Source organism: Podarcis melisellensis (genome assembly GCF_964234715.1).
Source record: "Podarcis melisellensis genome assembly, chromosome: 6".
NCBI classification, from domain to species: Eukaryota; Metazoa; Chordata; class Lepidosauria; order Squamata; family Lacertidae; genus Podarcis; species Podarcis melisellensis.
In genome coordinates this window covers 92,965,236-92,975,947 of record NC_138538.1, presented here as the reverse complement: position 1 = coordinate 92,975,947, position 10,712 = coordinate 92,965,236, and positions in this window count along the sequence as shown.

Below are 10,712 nucleotides of genomic sequence, written 5' to 3'. Positions count from 1 at the left end.
TGGAATTAAGATTGCCGGAAGAAATATCAACAACCTCAGATATGCAGATGACACAACCTTGATGGCAGAAAGTGAGGAGGAATTAAAGAACCTTTTAATGAGGTGAAAGAGGAGAGCGCAAAATATGGTCTGAAGCTCAACATCAAAAAATGAAGATCATGGCCACTGGTCCCATCACCTCCTGGCAAATAGAAGAGGAAGAAATGAAGGCAGTAAGAGATTTTACTTTCTTGGGCTCAATGATCACTGCAGATGGTGACAGCAGCCACGAAATTAAAAGACGCCTGCTTCTTGGGAGAAGGGCAATGACAAACCTAGACAGCATCTTAAAAAGCAGAGACATCACCTTGCCAACAAAGGTCCGTATAGTACAAGCTATGGTTTTCCCAGTAGTGATGTATGGAAGTGAGAGCTGGACCATAAAGAAGGCTGATCGCCGAAGAATTGATGCTTTTGAATTCTGGTGCTGGAGGAGACTCTTGAGAGTCCCATGGACTGCAAGAAGATCAAAGCTCTCCATTCTGAAGGAAATCAGCCCTGAGTGCTCAATGGAAGGACAGATCGTGAAGCTGAGGCTCCAATACAAAGATGGAGGGCCCAAGGAGAAGGGGACGACAGAGGACGAGATGGTTGGACAGTGTTCTCGAAGCTACCAGCATGAGTCTGACCAAACTGCAGAAGGCAGTGGAAGACAGGAGTGCCTGGCGTGCTCTGGTCCATGGGGTCACGAAGAGTCGGACACAACTAAACGACTAAACAACAACAACAACAACATCTCTTTGGTTAGCAATAAAAACGGAGTACAAACGTAACAGCACGATACGCCCGCCTTTATCTGAGACTTGTGAAAATGGAAATAATTGAAAATCTCAGACTCCGGAACTCCCATAAGATGTCAAGGATGCTCTGTTGGGAAAGTGAACTTTCTCCCCCTGTATAGCTTGTGAACAAAACAGAAAGATTACCCATCTGGCTGAAGTGTCTGTTATTTGCTGCCTCCCAATTATTTACTTTGCATTTGATTGCTTGCATATTCACACCCTAGTGGTCCCGGGCCCTAAGGAAGTCAGATTAGCTTCAAGCAGAGCCAGGGCCTTTTCAGCACTGGCTCCGGCCTGGTGGAACGCTCTGCCTCATGAGACCAGGACCCTGCAGGATCTGATTTCTTTCCGCAGGGCCTGTAAGACAGAGTTGTTCCGCCTGGCCTTTGGCTTGGAGCCAATTTGATTCCCTCCCAATCTTTCTTTTTTCTTTTCCTTCTCCTCCTGCGATGAGGCTACATTTTAATATTTTAATGTTGTATTTTAATTTTGTTTTTAAGTTGTAATCATTCAACTTGTTTTCATTATTGCTTGTAAGCCGCTCTGGCTTGGCTGGTGAGGGTGGGGTATAAATAAAAATTATTATTATTATTATTATTATTATTATTATTATTATTATTATTATTTTCAAAACTCCTAAAGGCATCCTTAGAGTCATATTCAATTTAATTTATATTGATTGATTGACTTATTCCTTTTGCATGTTGAGAGATGTGATATGAGAATATATATGAGAGAGAATTCAAAAGCAAGAATCAATTCTTGAGCTCAAAGGAATGCAAAGCCGCTCCCTTCTCCCCGCCTCCAAAAACAAAAAAATGACACAGAGAGAGAGAGAAAGAGAGAGAGAGAGAGAGAGAGAGAGAGAGAGAGAGAGAGAGAGAGAAGCTTTCCATCCCAAATACTGCATGGCAGCACTGCTTTTCCAGCTGGGAAGAGATTCAAAAGCAATCTGTGATATGACATGGAGGTGGGGACTCAGCTGTTCAAAAGAAAAAGAATTTTTTTTTAAATTGATGAATAGCTTCAGTGTACCCTAGCATTAGCTCTTTCGTTAAATGCCAGTGCTGCTACATAAATGGTGTGTAATATGCATAGAATATCTTTGTAAGCCCTGTACGCTGTGTTTGTGCGCCAAGGGGGCAACAGATTGCCGGTCTGCATGTGTTGCACACACAAATTGCTTCATGCATTGGTTGGGCTTCCTGGACCCCTGTAGGATCTGCGGCTTCTTACACCGCCCACATCTTACTGAAACCATTCCAAAGGGGCATTCGGCTCATGGCTAAACAGTCCCCTTTCTTTCATTAGAACCAAAGCGCCTTTCTCTCTCTCTCTCTCACTCTCTCTCTCTCTCTCACACACACACACAAATTTGATCTGGATCCATTTGCTTTTTATAGAATCATTGAGATGTAGAATTGGAAAGGGTCAACCCCCTGCAATGCAGGAATCTTTTGGTTTCTCAAACTTTCTGCCAGCAACTCCCACGGCTGGTCGCCCAGGAACGTACAAAGACAAGGAATGTTTCTTACTGTCCACTTTTTATTCAGTATTTATAGAGACAGCCTCTTGGATATTGGCGTTGTCCCGAGTGAATCTCCACCCCACCCCCGTCTCTCCCACTTCCTCATTCACCATTCGCATCATCTCTCTTACAGGTGCTGCTATGTGCCCCCTGTCTTTGAGCTCTTTGCTCTCCTACTTTCAAGGCTCGCCAGGTTCTGGGAGATGGAAGGTCTGGAATGCTTTCTAAAGACACTGTGATGGCCTGGGATTCGGACTCGGAGGCTGAACTGGAGGAATCCCCGCCTGCACAGGAGTCCCTGCCTCCAGAACCAGCTGAGCCGGGGCTGGGGCCTGAGCCTGAAGGGTCCTCACCTGTGCTGGATCCTCAGGTGCAGGCACCAGCTGAGTCTGCTCTGGCTCCGGAGGTGATGGAGGACCCATTGCCTGCCAGTGCTTCACTCTCAGCCCCGTCAGAGGAAGCTGAGGTTGCCTCTGGGTCCGGTAATCCACCAGCCTCTCCTGAGCTGCAGAGGCTCAGGGCAGAGAGGCGGAGGGAACTAAGTTCCCGCAGGAGGAGTGCTCACCTCCAGGCCAGGAGAGGCGAGTCACCTGTGGACTGGGGCCGCCCTGTGCCTTGGGGCAGATAAAAGCCGGCCAGCCCCAGTCCCAGGTTGCGGGAGCAACATTGGTGGTAGCCTGTTCCTGTCCTGCTCTTCTGCCAGAGTTCTTGACCTCGCCCGACTCCCTGCCTTGGATCCAGCTTCAGCTTTGACGGACGGCCTCAATACTGCACCCTTGACCTCGGACTGGACTCAGACAACACCTTACGGAAACCCACGGGACCAGCACAGAGTCTGTCAGCTATCGCCTTCCTGGTGTTTCCTCCACCTCCTCCTCCTCCTCTCCCATTATTTTCCAACTTTCCCCCTTATCTGCCTCACACCCCTGTTCTAATTCTGAACTGTCTTCCTCTTCTCTGGAAGGGTCAGGGTGGGGAGGCGGTCTCTACCATTCTCCTCTGCCCAGTCCCTGACATCTGCCCCCTCTTCTAATCTTGTTCCACCTTTTGGGTCCCTCCGAGCAGCGACACCCATGCATTCCACATTGCAGCATGCGGTAATCCTCCCATTCAGTTGTGACTCCTCAGATGCTGAGGAATCAAGATGCATGTGTGAACTAGCAATTAAGCTCTTCTTCTCACCCCAATTACAATGGTCCTTTGCTTTGGGAGCAGATGGCTCTAAAACAGGAGTCAGCCAACTTTTTCAGCAGGGGGCCGGTCCACTGTCCCTCAGACCTTGTAAGGGGCCAGACTATACTTTGGAGGGGGGGAATGAACGAATTCCTATGCGCCACAAATAACTCAGAGATGCATTTTAAATAAAAGCACACATTCTACATCTATCTATCTATCATCTATCTATCTATCTATCTATCTATCTATCTATCTATCTATCTATCTATCTATCTATCATCTATCTATCATCTATCTATCTATCTATCTATCTATCTATCTATCTATCTATCTATCTATCTATCTATCTATCTATCTATCTATCTGATTCCCGGACCATCTGCAGGCCAGATTCAGAAGGCGATTTGGCCAGATCCGGCCCCAGGGCCTTAGTTTGCCTACCCATGCTCTAAAATGTCCACATAGTGCCTTCCCTTTCTGCTTATGCCTAAATGTACTTCTGTAGACTAGCCAGGTAGCCAGCACAGCCGTCCCCTAAATCCCTGCCCAGAAAGTTTCAGAAACACCCCCGGAACAGAAGCCGTAAAGATTAGGGTTGCGAGTTTAAAACCAATAAACAAAGCCCCTCACAGCACAACAAAGGCCTGCAATGATGGGTGATGAGCGATAGATTCATCCCAGAGGAATGAAAATACTTTGGTATAATTAAATGCCATACACAACTCAGGTCTTGAAACCTATCATTCTGCGTGTCAGAGAAGAAAGGAGAGGCCTTTTTTTAAACCCAGGACTGTTTGGAAACAGGTCCAGGGTCCCACTTCAACTTTCCCTCCCTTATAAAAGGTATAATTTTAAACGTTTCCACAACCCAAAGTAGATTGTTAGGGGTGCAGGAGCTGTTCTGTTTTAAAGTTTCTGTTTGCATCCCCACCCTGCCATGTTGAAAAGGTAAGCATGATGCAGCAAGGAGTCTATGAATTGCTTACAGTGGGTACATTTTAGGTACATTTTGTAGCAAGAGGCAGAGGAAGGAACAGGACCTACAAGCCGCACTGTTTTCTGTATAAAGGTAAAGGGACCCCTGACCATTAGGTCCAGTCGCGACCGACTCTGGGGTTGCGGCGCTCATCTCGCTTTATTGGCCGAGGGAGCCGGCGTACAGCTTCCGGGTCATGTGGCCAGCATGACTAAGCCGCTTCTGGCGAACCAGAGCAGCGCACGGAAACACCGTTTACCTTCCCTCCAGAGCAGTATCTATTTATCTACTTGCACTTTGACGTGCTTTCGAACTGCTAGGTTGGCAGGAGCAGGGACTGAGCAACGGGAGCTTAGCCCATCGTGGGGATTTGAACCACCGACCTTCCGATCAGCAAATCCTAGGCTCTGTGGTTTAACCCACAGCGCCACCTGCGTCCATCTATTAGATGCTATATAGACAAAGTGAGCCAATATTACAGAGTCCTTGACTTTACAGTCTTTCAATTGCTTCTTTAACTACCAGAATATTTACATACGAACTGGTACCTGTATTGAATACTTAAATATTTGATATTTGAAAGTATTTGATCACAGTCACGCAACTGCATTTATCATTTGCTGGTATCTGAAGGGTCTGCATTTATTTATAAATATATTGGTATACCACAATTAAAAACAATGGAAAATAAAGTGCCTTCTAGATCAGAGTGGATCCAAAAAATGACCAAATATGTAGAATTAGACCATTTATCAGGAAGAATAAAAAAATAAATCAAAGGAAGTATTTATTACAAAGTGGGAAGTCTTTAAAATTTATTTGAAAAATAGTAATGACAGTTTGAAATCTGTAGCAGCATTTGAATAACTTCAGTAGGAGTTTTAGATGTGATGGAAAACCTAGGATAGAATAAATAACATTAAAGCCAAAACATGTTATAACGGATGAGAAATAGAAGCAAGGAGTAGATGGGAAGGCAGCTATATAGAAAAATGTTGTTTTCTGTTAAATGTATTGTGAGCACTATTTAATGTATTGTTGTTGTTGTTTGTTTTTCTTTATTTGTCTTAGTTGTTAGGAGGTGATGGATATTTGTTTATCTTCATATTTCCTTTTTGTATGTGGTGTATGAAAATGAAATAAAAATTTAATAATAATAAAATAAAAATAAAAATAAGCGGCATTAGCAACAAAGTTAATAAGAATACGCAAAAATAAATTGATAATGGATGAAAATATAGAGTTATAATATGTTAAGATATAGAGCTAAGATAAATGAAAGAGGGTAAGGATTTGCTGATTTGATCGTGTAAATGGGAATACAAAAAGGGGAGGTGTGAGGAGGTCAAGGAAACAAGCTAATGAGTTTAAAGTTATAAAAAATGGTTTTGTTTTTAACTTTTTCTTAACTATTCGTTTTTTGTATTTTGTATCGGTATTTTTCTTCTTTCCTTTTATGTATTTTTGTATGTTTTCCTTTTTTTATTTTCATATGTTTTATTCTTTTTTGTAAACTTATGTTTCTGTAAATTCCTAATAAATATTCTATAAAATAATAATAATAATAAAATAATAATAATACGATGCCCAAAGTAGTTTACAACAATCGCAGAGGGGCTGCCAACAACGACAACAACAACAAAAGACACACACGCACACACAAACTGAAACAGTTCACAAGCTGCCTACTGCATGAAATGTTTCTGCATAAGCCTGGTGGCAAATAGGTTTTCATTAAATGTTTGAGAATTAGTACAGAAGGCACCTGCTGGATCTCTGCTGGAAGAGAACTCACAATCCAGGCTGCACTCTGGCACTGTTAAAGCAAATTGATTTCAACAGGAAATAATTATGCATGTGCTTAATTCCCCATTAATTCCCCCTTATGGGATTCAATTTGGCTGGATTGTGCCCGGTGTGTTTTACTATCCTTTTCTTAATTTCCATCGTTTTCTGGGGAGATGGAGCTACTTAGTTCTCCAACAAACGCAACTGATGTTGCTTTCTAACCAATGCACCTTGGGTGTGATCCAAGAGCGCTCTTCTTATATTCTAGCCCTTAAAAAACATATAAATCCAGAACTGAACTGTGATTTCTTTTTTTCTTTTCCTTTTTTAAAATTTTTAATTTTATACAGATAAATATAAACAACCAAAATTACAAAAGAAAAATCCTTAATAATAATAATAATTGAAAAGGCTAAAAAAACTACAAAAAATATAAAAGTACATGGGATAGAACATAAGTCATTATGGGAATAAACCATTATTTCCCTGCTTCCAAACTCTATCCATGGGTTTTTGCCTGGATAGGAAAGCAGAAGGAAATGGTCCTACTCTGGAATACAATGAGGCAGGCAAAAGCATCACGGGGAGGGGGGAGACCGCGAGGGGGTGGGGAGGCACCTTGTAGCTGCAGTAGGAATAAAGAGAATTACGGCCAGATCCACAAAGGAAAGGGACAGATTAAATTTATTCTAATGCGTATTGATCCCACTTCACATAATTAACACCTGTGGCCCACAGATGCAGCAGAAATCGGAAAGGAGGTGCCCTGTTTGTGGTGAAAATGGAACTTGTGCTGCATCAAAGTGAATGTACAGCTGCATTTAATAAGGTACGTCCTTCCAAGGTAAAGTAAAGGGACCCCTGGACATTAGGTCCAGTCGCAGACGACTCTGGGGTTGCAGCACTCATCTCGCTTTATTGGCCAAGGGAGCCGGCGTACAGCTTCCGGGTCATGTGGCCACCATGACTAAGCTGCTTCTGGCGAACCAGAGCAGCGCACGGAAATGCCATCTACCTTCCCGCCAGAGTGGTACCTATTTACCTACTTGCACTGGTGTGCTTTCGAACTGCTAGGTTGGCAGGAGCAGGGACCGAGCAACGGGAGCTCACCCCGTCGCGGGGATTCGAACCGCCGACCTTCCAATCGGCAAGCCCTAGGCTCTGTGGTTTAGACCACAGCGGTAACATGCAGCAAAACCCTCCTTTCTCTTTCAGCTGACAACCCTGCCGATTTGGCCCATTGTAAAGCATGTTTTCCAACAGCTCTCCTTTCACCCGTCGCTCAACTGTCGCAGCATCCAGATTTCTACTTTGGACCACTTTGTTCTACGTTTCCTAGAACTGTATCTTTGCAGTCCGTTTGAAGACCGCATTGACAAGCGCACTGATCGACGCTTCCTTGGTCAGCGATTAAACCTGCCAGCTTCCTCTTGGGAATCAACTTTGATTTAGGAGCCAGCTGTCCAGGCGGGTACAGCTATTTGCTCTTCGGTGGTAACAGGGGAAATTGAATCCCGGAGTGTAAATCACAAACACTCCAAAGCAGTTCAGAGCTACACGTTGTGGGGTGTACAAGCTGCTCCTTCCTGAAGGCAACAAACGTCTCTCCGTCTCCTCTTTTATCCCCCAGAAATGTCTGCTGTTGCATATTGTGTGACATAGCATAGCTTCTGGTGAGCTTTCTCCACCATTTGCACCTTTGCAGAGTGGAGAAAACTCAAAGTGTGGTGATATATCACATTTTGCAGTAGTAGACGTTACAAGGGAGAGAGAAGGTAATAATAATAATCATAACTTTTATTTATACCCCGCCCTCCCCAGTCAAGGCCGGGCTCAGGGCGGCTAACAAGCAATAATAAAAGCAAGTTAAATGACTACAACTTAAAAACAAGATTAAAATACAACATTAAAACATTAAAATGCAGCCTCATCACAGGAGGAGAAAGGAAAAAGAAAGAGGGGGAGGGAATCAAATGGGCTCCAAGCCAAAGGCCAGGCGGAACAACTCTGTCTTACAGGCCCTGCGGAAAGAAATCGGATCCTGCAGGGCCCTGGTCTCTTGTGACAGAGCGTTCCACCAGGCTGGAGCCAGTGTTGAAAAGGCCCTGGCTCTGGTTGAGGCTAATCTGACTTCCTTAGGGCCCAGGACCTCTAGGGTGTTGCTATTTATGGGCGTTAAGGTCCTCCGTGGGGCATACCGGGCAAGATGGTCCCGTAGGTACGAGGGTCCTAGGTAGAAGAGGAGTTGCAGATATCCTGTGCTGCATGGCAGCCACATTCACACCACGTATTTAAAGTACTCTTGGAAATGGTCATGGCCAACCCCTGCAAAAGGAACCTGGGAACTATACTGTAGTTTGTTAAGAGTCTCCTAAAAACTGTCAAGCTACAGTTCTGTAGTGGCCTGGGATTCGGACTCGGAGGCTGAACCGGAGGAATCCCAGCCTGCATAGGAGTCCCCACCTCCAGAACCAGCTGAGCCGGGGCTGGGGCCTGAGCCTGAAGGGTCCTCACCTGTGCTGGATCCTCAGGTGCAGGCACCAGCTGAGTCTGCTCTGGCCCCTGAAGTGATGGAGGACCCATTGCATGCAGGTGCTCCACTCTCAGCCCCGTCAGGGGAAGCTGAGGTTGCCTCTGGGTCCGGTGACCCTCCAGCCTCTCCTGAGATGCAGAGGCTCAGGGCAGAGAGGCGGAGGGAACTAAGTTCCCGCAGGAGGAGTGCTCTCCTCCAGGCCAGGAGAGGCGAGTCACCAGAGGATTGGGGCTGCCCTATGCCTCGGGGCAGATAAAAGCCAGCCAGCCCAGTCCCAGGTTGCGGGAGCAACATTGTTGGTAGCCCGTTCCTGTCCTGCTCTTCTGTCAGAGTTCCTGACCCCACCCGACTCCCTGCCTTGGGCCCCGCTTCAGCCTTGACGGACAGCCTCCATACTACACCCTCGACCTCGGACTGGACTTGGACCTCACCGCACGGTTAACCCTCAGGACCAGCACAAGTTCGCTGTGAACCCCACTTGCCTCTTCTTTCTACGCTGGTAGGAATCTGTTGATGAGCACACTTTGAGGAAAGCTCTTCAATAAGCTACAAATTCACCTAACACAGGGCTCAACCACACTTCTTGTTCCACTGCTTTCTCCCAGGGAAAACTGCTCTTTAGCACTCAATTGGAGCAAACATTTGCTCCAATTTAACACTAACGAGCAGGTTTTCCCTGGGAAAGGAGCAGGGCAAGTGGAAAACCACCCAGATTTTAGGCAGAGGATAAGCGGAAGTGTAAACGAGCCCTGAATCTAGCCCACATTTTACCAGCTTAGCATCAAGAATATGGGGTCTTGCTGAAAGCAAGAAATATTACATCCATCGCATTCCCCCGATTTACCAGGCTAATAACTGTTTATTAAAAAGGATATAACGTTAGTCTTTCTGGCATGACTTATTAGTAAGCTGTGTTGGCTTACTAATCGCAGTAGTTTTCGCCCTAAATGGTGACAATTGCCCACCTCTATTCCTATGGCACTTGTTATGTACTGATTTGAATAGGATTCAGAATGCAGCAGTCTGATTGGTCCTAGAACAATGCAGCAGTATGATTGGGCTGCAGGAGCCACCCAATCCAGCTCCAGGTGGAAGTGAATCCGCAACCTGATTGGCCTTCAGGAGAATCCAGGAATTAGCCAATCACGTGCGGCTCATTGTGTAAATAATGTATATAAAGCAGATATTTTGGGGGAACTTTCATTCTTCACTACTATGAGCTGAATAAAGAACATGAAATCCACACTCAACTCCGAGTATATTTTAGAACTTCTGTCTTTGAATATTTTCTAAAATTAGAAGCTCTGAAGCCATGTAGGGGCTAGGCGCTCCCATATGACCATTTTATTTATCCTGGCCCTTCCTGGGTCATTTGGCCTATTTTTGCCAGGTTGAGCATAGTTTCCCATGCGGAAAAAGACTGAGGCAAAGTAGGAAGTGAGCAGTTCTCCACCACACACGAATAATTCCCATCCCCTTCTCTCCGTAGATCTATCACTTCCTCATGCTTCCCCTCAACATGGTCGCAACCACCATCCCCTTCTGCAAAGGGTGGGTTTTAGCATCGCTTGCAAGCCTAAGCTGACTCTGAGCTGACACTTTCTCCACAAACTTTAGCTGTTCCTTGGTGGTTCCCGCCCCCCTGCCCCCCCACTCTGCGCTGCATTTCCTCTGCATGTTCCTTTAAATCTCAGCTCATTAGACAGCTCCTTATGCAGCCTCTGATTTATTTAGTTACCCCCTGTTTTTCTTGCAAGGGACACGGGTGGCGCTGTGGGTTAAACCACAGAGCCTAGGTCTTGCCGATCAGAAGGTCGGGGGTTTGAATCCCCGCGACAGGGTGAGCTCCCGTTGCTCGGTCCCTGCTCCTGCCAACCTAGCAGTTTGAAA